A 21,045-nucleotide genomic window follows, 5' to 3' on the forward strand; every position below is an offset into this window, starting at 1 on the left:
AGAAGTGTTTTGTATTTGAGAGTTATTAATACTTTATAATGAAGGGGATGACAAAGGTATGGAAAAGGAAAGATTTGAGATAACTCTTGAGTTTCTGATCTAAACAACTGGGGAGACAGTGTTGCCATTAGCTGAAATGAGGAAGACTTACTGTGGGAAATAAGATTGTTCTGTTTTAGGCACAACAACTTTCAGATCTCTGTAAGAATAAGTAAATGGGGAGAAGTAAGCACTTGAGTATGTGAGACTAGAACTCAGGGGGAGAGATTCTGGATTGGAAATACAGATTTGGAAATTATTGGCTTAATGATGCCATTAGAGACAGTGAATCTAAGCTTTTGTCCTAGAGTAGCAGGAAAATGGAAGTAGAGGCAGACTCAAATGGAGGTTTCAGGAAAGTTCAGGATCAAGGGCTAACCAATAGTGTTAGTATTTTTCCAAGACCTTAATTGCATAAATTTTGACCCATAGCATTGGCCCAAGAGCTGTATAAATCCCTAAACTCGTACACTTAAGCAGCAACCTGCTGTTGGGTCTCTTCTCACCCTATGAGAGTTTTGGTTTTTTTCTTCACACTTGAATACATCCTACTCAATTCATTCTCGTCTTCCATTAGCGTCTGTCAATTTCATTCTTTGATTTTGCTAGAAAGAAATTGGCAATGAACTGCTGGGTCTACTGCAACATTGGAGAGCATAGCCTACCAGTAAGAGCTGCAAGAGGCCACTCTAGAGTAATGAATAATTCGGCTTTGCCAGCTAAGTCCCTCAGAGTTGTGATTGGCTACTAACACTAAAATTGGCTTTCTCAGCTGCAGAGACCTGTGACTTATGTAGACCCCATCCACCAGCAGAAACTGAGAATCCAGTTTTATCTCCAACTTCAGTTTTAATAGCATCCCCTAGTTAACTTGCTTAAACTTGGTGATTCCTAAATCTCTTCAGTGACACACTTAAAGATAACCTTAAGTCATTTCTACATATGACTAAGTTTAGTAATTAATAATTCATTTGTACTATTTTATTTCTCAAAGAAACCCCTATGCAAGATTTATTTGGGGAGCACCTCACTATACCTTCTGAAGTCTACTACATCAAACAAAAGATTAATTTCAGAGTTACTAGATGCTTTTCATTAATATTGGTGACTATTTTCTTCACAAAAGCTAATACTTAAAAGCCCCATGTAATGAAGTACTCATAGATGAAAAGAGTTGAATAGGTCTGGATTTCTATGTCAATTATAAGCTTTATATTTTATTATTTTTCTATAGCTAAATATTATCCATGAAGAAGTGTGGCCTTTTTGACCAATAGAAAGAGTACTAAGCTAAGAATCATGAGATCTGATTACTAGTTTAAGTACTGTCATTATTTAACTTTGTTTGAGTCATAGTCTTCATGGGTTGCTGGACAAGTGAAGAGCCTATGAAATATTTTAAAGCCAATAAAATATATAATTTAGCAAAAATTTGAAGAACTATAATCTTTAGCTTACTATGAGGCAGCTGAAAATCTAGGATAATGCTAAGCATAAAGAATAGTGCAGAGTGAAGATTCAAGTAATCTCTTTCCTTATTTCTCACTATTTTTGCAAACTTCATGATTTGGCTTCTGTATTTATAAAACAGAAGAATCACAGTGATTTCCCTCAGAGGTAGGAGGCAAAAATTAATAAATGTTACATACTTTGCAAAAAACAAGTAAACTATCCCCTTAAATCAGAAAGCAGAAAACTCACCCTCATCTAGAGGAGTAACCTTTAAAAGTAGTTTTAGTTGTAGATGGATACAATACCATTATTTTGTTTATTTAGTTTTTTTTTTCCCTGTGGTGCTGGGGATCCAATCCAGTGCCTCATGCATGCTAGACAAGCATTCTACCTCTGAGCCACAACCTCAGTCTGAGGAGTAACATTTTTGAAGTCAGAACTGTACCTCAGACTACAGCTTTTATGGGACACCTCACATATATACTATAACAAGTCCATTCAGTTATCAATGGAGTAATCCACTGATGAGGTCAGAGCTCTCCTAATCTGATCACTTCTCCAAACCCCTACCTCTGAAAATTGCTACATTGAGGACCAAGTCCTCAATACATGAGACTTTCTGGAACATTCCAGATCCAAATCGCAACAAGTGCTCTCAAAACAAAAGGAAAAAAGAGAAACAGTAACTATGTAAGATGATGTGCTAATTATGTTTTTGAATAATTTATATATTCTGGCCATTAGTCCCCTGAGGAACAAATATCAGAGATCTTCTCCCATTCTATAGGCTCTGTCTTCACACTCTTGTTTCCTTTGATGTGCAGAAGCTTTTTAATCTGATGCCATCATACTTATTGATTCTAGTTTTTATTTCTTGAGCTTTAGGAATCTTGTTAAGGAAGTTGATGCCTATGCCAATATGTTGGAGCGTTGAGCCTATATTTTCTTCTAGCAGTTGCAGTTTCTGATATAATCCCTAGGTTTCTGATCTACTTTGATTTGACTTTTGTTCAAGGTGAGAGAGAGGGATTCAGTTTCATTCTTCTACATGTTGATATCCAATTTTCCCAGTACCATTTGTTAAGGCTATTTTTCTCCAACATACACTTTTGGCACCATTGTCAAGTATTAAATTAATATCTATGTAGGTTTGTCTCTGTATCTTCTATTCTATTCCATTGGTCTTCACATCAAAACAGGTTTTAAAAGAAATAAACCAAATTTAGAAATTGAGAAAGCATTATATCAAAATCACTTTTTATTTCTTTTTCTCTGTAAACATAGATAGTAGGTATATATTCTATGTACATACTATGCTTTTTCTGATGGGAGGAGTGGGTAATTTGAGGAGTTCACCAGTCATAAAATGAAGTTCCTGTTCCCCAAAGAGCTCACAGTCTAATTGGGGGAGGTGGGGTCATAAAACATATAAAGCAAGATGACAGATTAGAGGCACCCAGCCTAGACTAGCATCTCTGTGAAATAGAATTAAAGCAATTGGAATGTAGCTACTCACTGAGGTAGATGACTATAGGAAAACACTGGAATCAAAAATGTTGGATAGTGGAATACAGAGTGAACGAGAATGACCCAGCACTCATCACAAGAAAGCACAGCAGAGGAAGTGAGAGTATCCCCCTCAGTGTGGGAAGAGGAGAAAGAAGAAGAGTCCCAGTAGACACCACTATACTAGCATTCAGCACACTGTAGAAATATATAGGCAAAACAAACAATAGTTCTAAGATATGGATGGTGAACTGACTCTGAAAAAGTTCTTTTCACTTCCCAGCCTATACTCACAGTGCTGCAATTGGGAGCTATATTGATAAGGGCCCTGTGGTTTTAGTTTATTGTTTTGGAAATTAGCATGTGGGAAACAGAATGTGCTTCCCTTTGTAATCTGCAATTTGCTGGGTCAGCTATTAGAGTATGGGGGAGTGAACAATCACATGTGATGGTGCTAGGGAGCCAGGACTTGAACCACCAGAACCATAGGGGGCAGACTGCATGGAGCCCACTGCCATTCCACCTAGCACAGATCTTTGAGACTCTGTAGCCTCTCTCTGCCCTTGGGATGTACAAGGGCAATTTATAGAGCTGGTGTTACCCTGCCCTCTGAGTGTGCATCTCCAGAGATAAATCTTGGGAAATTCAGTATTCTCACAGGCCATGGAGTTGGCATCTGCCTTCATCTCAGAATGTGTAACCCAAATAGAGAATTTGTTTCTAGGGGGCTCTGCATTCTTCCCTAGCTTGTTCCAGTAGTGCAAAGCACCTGAGAAGCATTCTAGCCACAAATCCCACTTGTCACCTGACAAGCACCACAAAGGAAAGAAGAGGGGGTTGAATAACTCTCAGCCTTTGTTCTTTGCAAGGGGTATATGGTAAGAAGAGTAGATAAGCAAATGAGAATTAGGAAACAGTCAAACATTATTAATACTGAAACCACCAAGACTCTAAGATGAATAAAAGAAGAAAAATTAAATGTAGAATATTGAAAACTAGAAAAAATAACCAAGTGGCATGAACAAGTACATACCTTTCAATAATAATCCCAAGTGTACCAGGCATGGTGACACATGCCTGTAATCCCAGTGACTCAGGAGGCTGAGGCAGGAGGACTGCAAGTTTGAGGCCAGACCCTATCTCAAAATACAAAATAAAAATGGGCTGTGGATGTAGCTCAGTAGTAAACACTCCTGGGTTATTTCCCTAGTATTGCAAAAGGATAATAATAATCACCCTGAATATAAATTGTTTTAATTCTCCATTGAAAAGATACAGATTGGCTGACTAAATTAAAAAAATACTGCCTGCAAGAAACTTACCTTACAGACAAAGACATATATGAACTAAAAGTGAAAGGTCAGAGAATGGTATTCCAAGCAAATGGAATAGAAAATAAGCAGAAATAGCTAATATTTATATCTGACAAAACACACTTTAAGCCAAAATCAGTTAGAAGAAACAAAGAATGTTACTACAGATTGATAAAAGGACAATTCATCAAGAAGATACAATGATTACAAACATATATGCACTAAATGTCAGAGCATCCATTTTTATAAAACAAACTTTACAGGACACAAAGAGAGAGATAGATAACAATAGTAGTTGAGTTCAATTTCCCACTCTCATCAATAGATAGATCATTCAAAGAACCAAAGGAAAAAAATCAGAGGTATGTTACACTATAGATCAAATAGATATAACAGATATATACAGAATATTCCAGCTGCAGAATACACACAGTGTATGTGCTCTAAAAGAGCAATGCAAAGTATTAATGAAACAGATAAACAAAATTGACAAACCCTTAGTTAAACTAACCAGAAAAAGAGAGAGAAGGCCTGAAAAATACAATTAGAGATGGAAAGGAGAATAACAGATACAACTGAAATTCATAAGATCTTTAAGAAGCTGGGGTGTAGCTCTGTGGTAAATCACTTACCTAATATATGCAAGACTTGGTTTCAGTCTCCAGTGTTACAAAACAACAAAAATATATATATATAGTTTATAAATACCAAAAATATCTCAAAAATCAATTGTGTTTCTTACCTCAACTCTTAGCTTGTCAGGGACAGTAACCAGGATCTCACCTGTTGCCTTTGCTTCCTAACTGGTAACCACCATGTGTGAATGTATCTCCAAACACTTAGGCCCAGGCTGGTGTCCAGATTGGAAACACATGCTGGGGGCTCTACTGCCTGTAACATGGCATCTAGCCTGATGGCCAGATGCCAAGTGACAAGACCACTGGGGAAGGAGATGACTCCTTCAATAACTTCTTCAGCAAGATGGGCACTGGCAAGCACATGCCCAGGGGGCAGTGTTAGTAGACCTGGAACCCATGGTCATTGATGAAGTTCACACTGGGACCTACCATCAGCTCTTCCACCCTGAGCAGCTCATCACCTGCAAGGAAAATGCTGCCAATAACTATGCATGAGGTCACTACACCATCAGCAAGGAGATCATTGACCTTGTCTTGAATCAAATTCATAAACTGGCTGACCAGTGCACAAGACTTTAGGGTTTTTCGATTTTTCACAGTTTTTGTGGGGGAACCGGTTCTGGGTTTACCTCCCTGTTAATGGAATATCTCTCTGTTGATTACAGCAAGAAATCTAAGCTGGAGTTCTCCATTTACCTAGTCCCTCAGGTTTCCACAGCTGTAGTTGAGACCTACAACTCCAACCTCACCACCCACACTAACCTGGAACACTGATTGTGCCTTCATGGTAGATCATGAGGCCATCTATGACATCTGTCACAGAAATCTGGACATCGAGCACCCAACCTACACTAACCTTAACCACCTTATTAGCCAGATTGTGTCTTCTATCACTGCTTCCTCATATTTGATGGAGTCCTAAATGTTGACCTGACAGAATTCCAGACCAACCTAGTGCCGTATCCCCACATCCACTTCATCAAACAGCTTTCTGTAGCAGAGATCGCCAATGCTTGATTTGAGCCAGCCAACCAGATGGTAAAATGTGACCCCCACCGTGGTAAATACAGAGCTTGCTTCCTGTTGTACTATGGTGATGTGGTCCCCAAGGACATCAATGCTGCCATTGCCACCATCAAAACCAAGCGCAGCATCAAATTTGTGGACTGGTGTCCCACTGGCTTCAAGGTTGGCATTAATTATCAACTTCTCACTGTGATGCCTAGTGGAGATCTGGCCAAGGTACAATGTGCTGTGTGCATGTTGAGTAACATCATAGCCATGGCTGAGGCCTGGGCTCACCTAGATCACAAGTTTGACCTGATGTATGCCAAGTGTGCCTTTGTTTACTGGTACGTGGGTGAAGGGATGGAGGAAGGAGAGATTTCTGAGGCCCCTGAAGACATGGGTGCCCTAAAGAAAGATTATGAGGAGGTTGGTGTGAATTCTGTTGAAGGAGAGGGTGAGGAAGAAGGAGAGAAATATTAATTATCTATTCCTTTCAGCCCTGTAGCATGTCATACTTCCAGAACTTCAGCTTCAGTATTAGCTAACAGGCATTGAAGTTTACTGGTTAGATTGTCTTCACTCAATCATAATCATATTTGTCTTTTTTCACGTGTACCTGTAAGATCTTTCCATCATGCCTCAAAGTAAAGGCTTTAAAGGAAAAAAAAACTCAAAAATCACTTTAGTGTATAGGGTCATTAGCCAATTTTTTTGGAAAACTACATGCCAACGAACTGAAACACCTAGGGGAAAAAAAAGAAAAATTTCTGGACATATGTGACCACCAAATTTGAACAAAGAGGATATAAAATAGCTAAATAAATCAATAATAAGTAACGAGATTGAAGCCAAAATAAAAAGTTTCCCAATGAAGAAAATCCCAGTACCAGAAAAAATTCACTGCTGAATTTTACCAGAATTTTAAAGAGGAACTAAAAGCAATGCTACTCAAATAATTCCATAAATAGAAAGGGAAGGAACCCACCCAAACTCATTGTCCAAAATCATTATTACCCTGTTACCAAAACCTGATAAGGACACAACATAAAAGAAAATTATAGACCATTTTCTTGATGAACATAGATGTAAAAATCCTTGATAAAATATATGCAAGTCAAATTCAACACCACCTTAAAACTTCATACACTATGATGAAGTTGGTGTCATTTCAGGGATGCAATGATGGTTCAACACTGGCAAATCAATAAATATAACACAGCACAAAAATAGAATCAAGGATAAAAATGGCATAATCATCCCCATAGATGCAAAAAATGCCTTTGACAAAATTCAACATTCTTTCATGATAAAAGCCCTGAATAGATTAGGTATAGAAGGATCATACCTAAATATAATAAAGGCTATATGTGGCAAACCCATACCAACACCATAATGAATGGAGAAAAACTGAAAGCATTTCCTCCAAAATCAGGAACAATACAAGGTGTCCACTCTCACCACTCTTATTTAGTATGGTACTAAAAATTTTATCCAGAACAATTAGGCAAAAGAAAGAAACAAAAGGGATACAAGTAAAAAAAGAAAATGTCAACTTATCCCTGTTTGCAGATAACACAATTCTATCCTCAGAAAATTCCAGACTCCATCAAAAGACTTTTAGAACTGTTTTTATTTTTTCATTCAGCAAAGTACCAGGATACAAAATCAATATACAGGGCCTGGCCCCAGCATTGGCATCAGAGACCCAGTCCGGTACCCATTTGGTCAGATGATCATGGTGCAGCAGCTCAGAGCTACCAGGGATGCTCAGTCATGAAATAAGTGTGCTTGTACCAAGCAAGTTCCAATGGCAGTGTCCTGCTACCTCAAATGTTGGCAGTACATGGACTCTGATGACCCTCAAAAGCAAAGTTTGCAGCTGTCACAGAGTGCTGAAGAGATGGTAGCACACCTCATAGTCCAGTTAGAATCTGGTTGTGCCCACAGTGTCTGCAGCAATATGGTTTGGAAAATTGGAAATTTCTTACTAATTTTGATTCCCAGGATAACCATGGAGAGATGCCTCTCTTCTACACATTCTTCATCTACCTCCATCTCAGCTTGGTCCACAACAGCTCAAAGAGCACAATGAAAAGTTTCTACAGCAACTTCTATGGGATGTTCCTGCAGAACACAGACTAGAAAGATGTCAGTAAGCAACGGCTGACCATCCAGGATATCTTAACTTCAAGTTTCAAACGTTCTTAGACAATAAGTATGTGGTCTGCCTCCAAAAAGACAGTTATAACTACCTTATTCACTACCTTCAAAGTTACAAGAATACTGCCTTTCGAAGGGTCCTCACATTATACATTTACCTTGACCTACAACTTATGAAGAGAACATACTACCAGTTCTACACCAGTGACAACAATTTGCTCAGTAACAGCAGCAGCCTGGAGCCCCAGGATGTGCCCATCCCATTCTGCAGAATGACATTACCCTGAAAGTCTTGCAGGACAGCATCAAGTGTGGCCCTCCCTCCCTTACCACCATCTGCTTCTGTGTTCTCTACAACAGAGCTACTGCTCAATACTCTGGAAATATCCTCCAATAGCAAGCTACTTGCTGCTGGATTTGACAACTCCTACAAAAATCTCTGGAGTCTGTGGTCCAAGAAGTTGAAGTCAGATCCCCATTACATAAATACATCCTGTATCCTCCTGGCCTGTGACAACTCTGAAGGATGAGGAAGATGCTGAGGACAACAGTGCTGGCAGACATGAAGACACTGTGGATCAGTATACAGCATGCTATTCCTAGCAGATAGCTAAGGGTTGCTCTCTTGATCTGAAGACATCTCCATTAGATACTGGGACCTGGGCAATTTCACCAACATTATGTCATACCAAACACATGCCCATCCAATGTGGGATCTGGAAGTCAGCCTGTATGGACTGTAGTTTGTCAACAGGTCCCACAACCATACTGCCAGGCTGTGGTCATTTGATCAGATGTACCTTCTAAGGATATATGCAGGATACCTGGAAGAGGTTTACTGTGTCAAGTTCCACCCTAACACAAACTACTTAGCCAGATGTACCAACAAGACTGTCTGGCTATAGGGCATCCACCAGAGGAATTCAATAAGGCTCTTCATGGATCACCATGGCCTCATGTTCTTTCTCACCTTTTCTCCCAGGAGGTCATACTTGGCATCCACTGGTGAGGACCAGCAGCTGAATCTGTGGGACTTGGCTTTTGGGACCATTTTTGAAGAGCTGAGAGGCCACACAGACAGCATCACCAGCCTAATCTTTACCCCAGACAGTAGACTTGTCATCTCTGCCTCCATGGACAACTTAGTGCACATCTGGGACAACAGGAGCACCTGCTACAGTGTGCTTGCCCACAGCTCCTCCAGCAAACTCATGGGTATGTATATTGAACAGACAAGTAATATCCTACGGGTGCAGTTCATGGCTTGCAACCTCCTTCTGATGAATGGAATTACACAAGAAAATTGGGAACATTAACTTTTTACACTGGTTGGAACAGACTGGGCAGTGATGGAAGCCCTCTGGATATAGTTGAGGATCAAATCATTAACAGACTGTGAAAGAACCCATTCCCTTCCTTCTTAGCACCCATCCCATGCAGGCCACCTGTCCCATTGCAGACCTGAGGAGCCGGTAGAGCATAGTGGTGCCTGGACATGGAATGAGAACTGGCAGGTTCCCAAGGTTGGCTGAAAGTTCTCAGAGAACATGCCAGGAGTTCACATGCCAACCACCTTCCTGCCTTGGTCTCATCTTCTCCTCCCAGGAAGGTTTGGCTAAAGGCAGTCACAGAATGCTCTGGAGTAGTCATGGACAGTGTCATATAAGGTTACCCGTCATGGAAGTAAAATCCTATTGGTGGTGGGATACAGGGACAGGCACAGGGAAAGGTGGGATATCTTGGCAAAGTCTTTTCTTTTTCTTAATGACAGAGAACCAGAATCTTTTATTATTGTTATTGCAATTATCATTTTTGAGAAGAGGAAACCTAGTACCAGCAGAGAAGGGCCTTTTCTGCTTTTATCTTACAGGTAACACTGGCTGTGATACTTGGAATTCTGAGGTTCAGGGAATTCAGAGAATGTAGTAGCAAAGTGTATCAGGAGACAGGGAAGTAGCTTCACTGTGCTGGGTGACCTGTTTCTAGAAGTGACTAAGGATCACTGAGAATTCTGGATATGCAGTGGCAGTGAAAAAGGAAGATTCTTTTCTTGACTGCACTTTCATCAGTAATTCTCTCCCCTGAAAAGAAAGACTATGATGTACTGGAGTGTGGCTCAGTGGTAGAGCACTTGCCTAACATGTGCAAGGCCATGGATTTATGCCCCAGCAAAGAAAGGAAAGAAAAGAGGGGAAAAGGAAATAATTTGGAATAAGTCACAAGATAGAAGATGTTGAAGTGGCAAAGGACTATCTCTTGAAGTATGTTTTCAGCATCTTTCCCCCTGCAATGATCTGCTCCCATCCCTGCAATGCAGCACCTGTGTAATGAACATATTGTGAAGTGAACCATAAGTACACATGCATGCATGTATACCCAACTATGTTCTGGGGATAAAGAACTTTTTTTTTTAGTACTGGGGATTGAGCCCAGGGATGCCTTACCACTGAGCTACATCCAGAATCTTTTTTTTTAATTTTTGAGATAAGGTCTCTCTAAGTTGCTTAGGGCATCACTAAATTGCTGAGACTGACTTCAAACTTGCTGAGACTGACCTCAAACTCCTGTGTCAGACTCCTGAGTCTCTGTTATTACAGGCTTGTGCCACTGGCAGCAAGTTCTAATGTGTGGGGAAAGAATCAAATGTTTCTGTTTTCTGCATTTTGTATTTTGTTTGCTGTTAAAATACATTTTGTTTAAAAAATCAAAATACAAAAATCAGTAGCTTTTCTATATGCTGATAATGAGCTCACTGAGAAAGAAATTAGGAAAGCAATCTCATTCTCAAGAGTCTCAAAAAATAAAATACCTACAAATAAACCTAATGAAGGAGTTGAGAGAAATCTACAATGACAATTACGGAACAATGAAGAAATAAATTGAGAAAGACACTAGAAGATGGAAAGACCTCCCATGTTCTTGGAGTGGAAAAATTAATATTTCTTAAATTTAAGACCATAATATCCAAAGCAATCTACAAATCCAGTGCAATCCCCATCAAAATACCAATAACATTCTTCACAGGATTAGAAAAAAATTTCGAAATTCATATGGAATCACTAGATCACAAAAAGTTAAAGGAATCCTGAGCAAAAAGAGCAATGCTACAGGCATAATAATGCCTGATTTCAAAACATACTCCAGAGCCATAAAAACAAAAAATAGCATAGTATTGGTATAACAACAGATATATAGACAAAAGGAATAGAAAAGAGGACCAACCTGATGGATCTACAACCATCAGGTTCTCCAAAAAGGTGCCAAAGATGGAGAAAAGACAGCCTCTTCAATAAATGGTGCTGGGAAAACTAGATATCAACCTATAGAAGATTGAAACTAGGTACCCATATTTCACCCAAAAATCAACTTAAAATGGATGAAGGACCTTAAACTGTAAGATCTGTAACTCTGAAATTACAAGAGCATAGGGAAAACACTGGAAGATATTGGCACAGGCAACAATTTACTGAAAAGGACTTCAGTAGCTCAAGAAACAAAAGCAAGAATTAACAAATTAAGATTACATCTATTTTAAAATCTTATTAACAGCAAAGTGACCATCTATGGAATGGGAAAAAATCTTCACCAGCTATTCATCTGACAGAAGACTAATATCAAGAATATGTAAAGAACTCTAAAAAATTAACAAAAGAATGAGTAATCCAGTCAATAAATGGGCAAATGATCTGAACAGAAATTTTTCAAATAAAATACAAATGCCCAATGTGTGTGTGTGTGTGTGTGTGTGTGTGTGTGTGTGTGTGGTGTATGTGTGTGTGTATATATGATATATATGTATATATAAAAAACGTTCAATATCTTTAGTCATGAGGGAAATACAAAGCAAATTTTCTTTGAGATTTGATCTCAGTCAAATGGCTATTAAAAAAAAAACTAAAAATAACAAATGATGGTAAGGTTGTAAGTTGGAATGTCAATTAGTACAGCCACTACAGAAAACAATATGGAGTTTCCTCAAAAGACTAAAAATAGAATTCCCATATTTTCTAATTTTCTAATGTAATATATATATATATATATGTGTGTGTGTGTGTGTGTGTGTGTGTGTGTGCGTGTATGTGTGTGTGTGTATATATAATGAAGTCAGTGTACAACAGAGATAGGCGCACACTCATCTTTATGGAGGCACTATTTACAATAACCATGATATGGAATCAGCCTACCTGCCCATCAACAGATGAATGTATAAAGAAAATATGGTTTGTATATGTTATGGTTTGGATGTGAGGTATCCCCCAAAAGCTAACGTGTGAGATAATGCAAGAAGGTTTGGAGGAGAAATGATTGGGTTATAGCCTTAACCTACTCAGTGAATTAATCCCTGATGGGATTAAGTAAATGAGATATGGACACAGGTGGGGTGTAGCTGGAGGAAGTGGTTCACTGGGAGCGTGGCTACAAGGTATACATTTTGTATCTGGAGAGTGGAGTCTCTCTTTCTCTCTGCTTTCTGATCATCATGTGAGCTGTTTTTCTCTTCCACACTTCTGCCATGTTGTTCTGCCTCACATGGAGCCTCAAGGAATGGAGCCTGCTGTCTATGGATTGAGACCTCTGAAACCGTGAGCACCTAAATAAACCTTTCCTCCTCTACAGCTACTCTGGTTAGGTCATCTTAGTCACAGCAGCAAAAAGTTTGACAAAAACAGTATGTAAGTATACACATATACATATGTATCATGCATATACATATGTGCACACACATATGTACCTACACACATGTATTGGAATTATTGGAATTATTATTTATCCATAAGGAAGAATGGAATCATGTCATGTGCAGTATAAATGGATAGAAGTGGAGGATAGCTTGTTAAGCAAAATAAGCCAAACAGAAGGGTAAGTATTATATATTTTCTCTCCTATGTGAAAACTAAAAACAAGATGACTTTGAAGGAGAAGAATTGTTAGGAAGGTGGAAATGGACTAGAAGGAAGAGACAGAAAGGGGAGAGAAGGAAATAATCAACACACAATATATGCATATATTGAAATGTCATGGTGAAACATCAGTTTGTTCAATAGACATGCATTAATAATTGTAATAAAAATACATGCCTAGATAACTTTAATACTACTACAGGGCAATATAAAATAAGTAAACAAATAGTAGTACGACCAAAATGCTATACACGTTCAGAAAGTAGAGCCATTCATCTGGTTAGATTCATGCAAGAAGGGTTTATAAAGGGTTTATAAATAAGATTTCACTGCACTGGACCAAGAAAGAAAAAAGGGAATATTTCTTCCTAGGGCAATCTTGCCAATGGAATGGTCAGAATGATTCTTTTACAAGAAGGTGTACAGTAAATGTTTTTGCACTCATTAAGTAACAATAGTGTAAAGTCAGAAAAGACAAGGGACATTTGAAGACAACTGAATAACTAGAATGCAAATACATATGAAGGCAATAATAAAAGGAAAAAGTTATTAAAAATAGGCCCCTTTAGATTCCCCAAGCCTTGTCCAGAACCTGATACAGTATATATTCAATTTCTTGAACAAATAAACTTCTGTAAATTTTAGGAATTGTCCTATATACTTGGAATTCAGACATTTCATTGTAGTTTCTTTAGGCATCTACTTTCTGGAATTTGAAAGTTTTCTACTTATCTATATCTTTTGGAGAGTTATTATCCTTCACTCAATTGCCATATCTGAGTTATGTTTAAAACCTAGAGATTATTAAGGTGAAAACAAGTACTCTTGAGAAAGGACCCTATACACCATCATAAGCATGCACAATAAATCTTTCTCCCAACCCTCTCAAAAGATGCCTGAAGCCATTTATCAAGTGTCTACACTGGAGAAAGAAAAATATCTTAATATTTGGGGATTGCTGGATATTAACACTGAGGTTATGTTAATCCCAGACTAGCTGTCTACTGGTCAGAGCAGGAGCTTAATAGAAATTCAGTTGATAAATAGTTTCCGAACAACCATACCTCACAATGAAGCTGATGGATATGTGGCTCCATCCCATGATCACTTCCTGAGTTCCTGAATGTATATTTGGAATAGACATATTCTATAACAAGTAGAATCTCTGACTTATTACAAAGTTGCCTACCAGCATCTTTTTCATCTATTATAGTACTTTCTTAGTGTGCCATGAACAAAGCAGCCATGTAACCATAAAACAGACAAGATCAGTTTCATCATACTGATCTGAGTATTTTAACAACTGAATGCCTGTTGCAGGTTAGGCTCCCAAAGAGAGGCATTAACAAGCAGTATACTTATTACGGAATACTCTAGGGATCCATACCTGTGGAAGGAAGGACCTGAATCTTTTATAGAGGCAATGATACAAAAGTTAGCAAATAAACAAGTCAAGCTGTCATGCTGTCCCAATAATGTCCTCAAGTGACTCCACAGGGATCTGTGTATAGCTGGAATGTCCCTCAACATTGTCCCAAGTTGGGCAAGAGTATCAGAACCTTATAATCCCACTTTACTCACTGATTACATATTTCTCATGAAAGAAGGCAATCTTAGGCAAGACAATTTTCTTCAGCCAAGACAATCCCAAAGAGGGCTAATAGGTAAGGATCATTTTCTAACAGCATTTCCAAAAATAACTAATTCTTTATTTCTGAAGAAGGAAATAACAGGGGCATGACAGTGTCTACCACAGTGTGCAATCTGACAACAGTCCCTAATATAGCACTATATTCCAGGAGGACAAAATTAGAAAATTGGAAGCTAATTAATTATATTAGAAAAACTTCCATCATGGAGCGGGAAATGACTTATCCTCACTAAAATAGAAATTCATTCTGGATATGAATGTACTTCCTATAACAAAAGGAGGGAAATGGCCCACACCCTAGGGATTTATTGTTCTTGCTATGTATACCATAATGTATAAGGAGCTGACATGAAAGATTGTGAAATAGCCTATTTAAGGCTCAGTTATAACATCAACAGAAAGAAGAACCTTTGCAAAGTTGCAAGGTATCCCATAGGATGCAGTATATTTGCTGAAAAGCTCTGAGTACATGCTATTCTTTGTTTAATATGCAGATTATATGATTGAGAAGCCAAGAATGAAAGAGGGAGAAACATTTTTCAATTTTTTTATCTAATGACTCACAATAAAATGTTTGATTTCGGGTAAGGGAGGGAGCATAGGAGTAGAAACATGGTGGAATATGATGGTCATCATTACCCTAAGTACATGTATGAAGACACGAAGAATGTGACTCTACTTTGTGTACAACCAGAGATTGGAAAAATTGTGCTCTATATGTGTAATATAAATTGTAATGCATCCTGTTGTCATATATAACAAATTAAAATTAAAAATAAAACAACAACAAAAAATGTTTGATTTTTGTCACTTTAACTCTGGGATCTTCTGCCTCACAGGTCTTAGCTCCCAAGGGAGGAATGAGTCCATAGATGATACTACAAAGGTTAATTGAACTACAAATTGAGACTATTCCTTGGCATTTTTGAGTTATTTCTGCCAGTGAATAAACAAGAAAGGTGGAGAGGGATTACTGTGTTGACCAGATTAATTCTGATCATCAAAAAGAAAAAAAAAAGATTGCTTAGCTATTTTGAATTGAGCTGCTATAAACATTGATGTGGCCATGTCTCTGCAGTAAGTATGCTGATTTTAAGTCCTTTGGTATAAACTGAGGAATGGTATAACTGGATCAAATAGTGGTTCCATTCCAAGTTTTCTGAAGATTGCTGCCACATATAAAAGAAAAGAAAAAAGAGTAAAGAACAAATTAAAAAATAAAATAAGAAGAAAGAGATGAGTATACCTGGAAATCAGATAATCTCCAAATATACTTCCATGCTCAGTAGTTAAAAAAGTGTAAGACTTATCAACCAAATACAGGTAGGTCCAATTCTGTGATCAGATTCTTAGGAATGAAACACTGATATATTCCACCAGAAAAGAACCCCATTCCAGGGAAAAACAAAAGGAAAATTGAATAGGAAATAAAGAAAAGAATCTGAAAAAACAAAGAGAGCCTCATACCAAATTACACAAACTAAAGCTTGTATAAACTAGCAATGTTTTCCTTCTTTATTATGTATACTTTTATGTATTAACTAATTTTATTTCTCTTTCCCTTTTCTCAATGGTTGTAAATTAATCATGTTAATGTTCTTAAGTTTTATGCATTAATGTTTAATAGATAAGAATTTTAACTGAACTGGAAGAGAAAGAATAGCATCCAGTGATGGAAGCAGTAAATGATGGACTTTGGGTATTTCCTATTGGGAGAAGATGAGTGCATTTTTGTTTGTACAAGAAATATCTGTATTATTGCTAGGCGCAGTGGCACTCACCTGTAATCCCAGCAGCTCAGGAGGCTGAGGCAGGAGGACTATGAGTTCATATCAGACTTAGCTGGTGCTAAGCAACTCAGTGAGACCCTGTCTCTAATAAAATATAAAACAGAGCTGAGGATGTGGCTCAATGGTCAAGCGTCCCCGAGTTCAATCCCCAGTAACCCCCCACATACACACACAAAAAAAAGAAAAAAGAAATACCCACATTATGTTATGAGAGGAAATTCTCTAACAACTGTTGTTTGAAAGTTTAAGTACAGGTTGAAGGTTGTATCTTCATGCTACATAGTTAAAGAGATAACTATTGACTCTAATAATAGAGTCAATTATTAGTCAACATCTATCTATTCCTACCTGTTTCTGTGTGTTTTGCCATACTAAAGAAAATCTAGAAATTTGTAATTTACATTTTTTCAGAGTCTCTTGAATCCAGAAATCATTGAAAAACTAGCAAGATAATGAATTATTGAACCAAGATTCAGAGGAGGATGGAAGCCAAAGAAGGTAAAAACCAACATCTGAGGCTATGTTCTCTTGGAATATTTGTTGTTTCTTTCTGAGGTGGCTAAGAGGATAACAGAGTAAGTGATGATTTTAAATCTAATGGGAATAAACAGACAGAGACTCAAGTACAAAGTTCACCAAGGATGAAAGGTCAATAAGGAAATTTGAGTCCCTTCCAGGGACACAACTCAGCTTTCAATCATCTCAGTACCCAAAACTGGATTGAAGTGATCTCAGGCATACAGCAGAAGAAATGCAAATCTTTTCTATAGAAAAAAAACATATCATATTTCTTTAACTTAACAATTTTAAAATATAATATCTAGAACAAGTAAAAACTTATCAAGCAACTCCCATGTTTATTGCCACATTATTCACAATAGCCAAGATATGGAAATAACTTAATGGTCTATCAACATAGGAATGAATAAAGACATTGTGAGATACACACACACACACACACACACACACACACACACACACACACACATATATATATATATATATATATATATATATATATATATATATGAATGTTATTCAGCCTTTTAAAAAGGAGATACTGCCATTTGTGGTAATATTAATGAAACTTTACAAGGCATTATGCTAAATAAAATAAGCCAGGCACAAAAAGGAAAATACTGCATAATTTCACTTGCATATGGAATCTAAAACAAACAACAACAAAAAACATAGATACATAGAAATAGAGATGTAGAGGTCAAAGGGGAAAAACTTGCAATTACACAGGCTATATAAGTCTAGAGCTCTAATGTATAGTACGAGGGCTATAGTTAATAATATTGTACTGAATATTGAAAATTTGCTAAGGGAGTACATTTTAGGTGCTCTTAATACAAAAATGGTAACTATGGAAGATGATGGATATGTTAACTTGCTTACTGTAATAATCATTTCACTATGTATATGTACATTAAAACATCATATTGCACACCTTAAATTCATACAATAAAAAATAACCAGACTGACAAGACAATAAAAGCAAAAACCATCAGAAAAAAAATGGACAATAATATATTCATAGGGAGTTAGCCACAAACTTTTAAACTCATTTCCATTATCAAAGAAATAAAAGAGAAGACTAAAAACTTTAGCCGAGAACCAGAAAGGGTAAAAAAAATAACCAAATGGATATTCTGGGATAAAATGTACAATAACTGAAATTGATAAAATAACAGATTTAACTATAGATAGACGAGTTAAAGGGAGAATTTATTAACCAGAAGTCAGAAGAAAATATTCAAAATGAAACATGGACAAAAAAAGAAAACATAAAACAGAGTGTAAGAGAAATAGAGTCCGTAATAAGAAGCTCTAACATATGTTTATATGGAGGGACAGAGAAAAAAATGAGATAGACTATTTAATAAGTGTTTTAGTTGGCTTTTTTGTTACTAAGAAAAGGTTATTTGAAGTTCATGATGTCAGAGTTCTCAGTCCATAGATGGCCAATTCCATTGCTCTGGGTCCAAGATGTGGCAGTATATCATGGAGGAAGGACTCAGTGGAGGAAAGCTGCTCAGCCTATAATGGGATCTGGAAACAGCATAGGAAGAGGCCACAGGGAAAGGTGCACCCTTCTGGGCATACCCGCAATGACCCACCTCCACCAGCCATGTTCCCCCTGCCTCCCATTGCCACCCAGTCAGTCCATTCAAACTATTATGAACTGATGTTACAGCCCTCACTGTCCTCTCATTCCACCTCTGAACATTCCTGCATTAAAAGAAGATTTTGGAAGACACCTCATATTCAAACCATAACACTGACTCTACAAACTAAAGACAAAGGTCACAGACTAAAGAAAGTCTAAGACAGAATCAAGAAAATCTAATCAGAATTAATAAAAACAAATCCATATGCAGGTACATTATGGTAAGTGTGCTGAAAACCCTAAAAGCAGCCAGAACAAAAATTACTTGAAGGAGCAATAACTAGTTTTCAACAGAAACAGTGGAAGCCAGCCAAAGACAATAGAATTATATGTTTCAAGTACAAAAACAAGTCTGTTACCAAGTATGGATTATTCAATAAATAGTACTATGAGAATGTTTTATTTATAAGTAAAACTTACTTTCATGCAAAAAATATTAAGTTTTCAGTAGATTGCAGACCTAAAGTTGAAAACCAAAACTTTTAAGATTCGAAAACATGACATCTTTATTATTTCATGACAGGAAAGGATTTTTTTAAACATGATACCCAAAGAATAAACATTATCCAGGTATGTTTTACTGGTGAACACCTGTAATTATAGCAACTCAGGAAGCTGAAGCAGGAGGATTGCAAGTGTGAGGCCAGCCTTGGCAACTAATCAAAACCCTGTTTCAAAATAAAAAAGACTGGGAATGTAGCCCAATGGTTCAATCCCAATACCAAATAAGCTGTTAACAAAAAGGATAATAATTTGACTATATTGAAACTTTAAAATTTAAATTTTGTTCAACCAGATCAGACATCTTTTCAATAAGATTGAAAAGATAAGTTATATATATATATATATAGTTGTATACTAACAGTGAATAGATGTATATAAAATAACTGCAAGTCATCTAAAATACAAATCAAGTAGAAAAATGAGCAAGCATATTTTCCCACTGCTCTAAAATAAAACAAATTTATCCTCTGGTTCTGGAAGTCTATAGTCGAGAACCAGTGTTAGTGGGTTACAATTAAGATGAGTAATTTTTTTTTAGAGGCTTCTGGGAAGAAACCATGTCTGTGTTGTTTCTAGATTCTAGGGGCCATGTTCATTCCTTGGCTCCTGACTCCTTCCCATGGATTACTCCAACTTCTTGCTTCCATCATTCATCTTCATATCACCTTCCCTTCTCTCTTGCTTTCTTCTTTCTTTTTTTTTTTTTTTTTTGCAGTGCTGGGGATAGAACAGGATTCAGGGGCTTGTGCAAGCTAGGCAATCAATCACTCTACCATTAGGCCACATTCAAAGCCTCATTCTTTTTTTCTTATAGTCAAACCTTCCTCTGCTTCCCTATTATAAAGTCATCTGTGATTACATTTAGGGTCCATGTAGATAATATCAAATAATCTCTTTAACTTAATCATATCTGTAAAGTTCCTTTGCTATATAAGGTTAACATTCACAGGAGTAGAACATGGACATTTTTTCTCATTGAACAAGCTAGGCTTATTCATTGTAGCAAGAGAGAATATGCACCATGGGGAACTACTGGACATCTATCTCAGAGGGCATTAGAAGATCTAAAAAAGAAACTATTACTAGAATGTGAGGACAACTTGCTGGGCATATGCCTGTAATCCCATCGATTTGGGAGGCTGAGGCAGTAGGATTGCAAGTTTAAGGAAAGCCTCAGAAACTTAGCAAGGCCCTAAGCAACTTAGCAAGACATCATTTCAAAATGAAACAATTATAAAATTATTGAGGATGTAGCTCAGTGCTAAACCACTCCTGGGTTCAATCCCCAATACAAGGAAGGAAGGAAGGAAGGACAACTTTGATTGTGTATCATAATAAATCTCATCTACAGGGAAGGCAGGTTTTCAAGGATAAAGGTGTAATTGGTAATAGAGCAGTCACTCATAGTATCTGAGCAAGAGATGTGTTTTGTATTTTATAGGTCATAGTGACCTTGTTTTTGTCTGTGCTTAGACAAAGTTATAAAGAGGTCTTGGTATGTCTCAATTTTTCATACTACCAGAGTGACTTTGTCTGATATTGGTGTTCCTTGAGAGTCTGTAAAAGGGAATAACATGACCTAACTTTGCACCAGGCAAGCTACTAACAACACTGAGGACTAGCTGTGTTAGACCATTTCCTGAATGTCAGAGCATACTTTTTTGTCAGTTACCTCATTTGACCCAAGGCAGATGAAGTCAGGCCAGAAAACTTCAATCCATGTTAATCAGATTTTCACCATTGCCAAAATTTTGCTGATCAAAATGAGATGAATACCAATTAGGATACTTTGCCAAACTAACACAGGCCATTATCAGAAACAAAATGACTATTGGTCCATGTTATGGTGTGGATTTTAAAACCCACCCCAAAGAGCATATGTGTTAGGGAATGTAACATTGCTGAGAGGT

General features: G+C 37.3%; 2 pseudogenes; both read left to right on the top strand.

The window, feature by feature from the left end:
- The first annotated feature begins 5,125 nt into the window (after positions 1 to 5,125).
- Positions 5,126 to 6,485, top strand: LOC101962007 (tubulin alpha-1B chain-like; annotated as a pseudogene).
- Positions 6,486 to 7,348: 863 nt separating this feature from the next.
- LOC101976267 (TAF5-like RNA polymerase II p300/CBP-associated factor-associated factor 65 kDa subunit 5L pseudogene) lies at positions 7,349 to 9,432 on the top strand (annotated as a pseudogene).
- The last annotated feature ends 11,613 nt before the right edge of the window (positions 9,433 to 21,045 follow it).

The sequence above is a fragment of the Ictidomys tridecemlineatus genome, chromosome X (genome assembly GCF_052094955.1).
Source record: "Ictidomys tridecemlineatus isolate mIctTri1 chromosome X, mIctTri1.hap1, whole genome shotgun sequence".
NCBI classification, from domain to species: Eukaryota; Metazoa; Chordata; class Mammalia; order Rodentia; family Sciuridae; genus Ictidomys; species Ictidomys tridecemlineatus.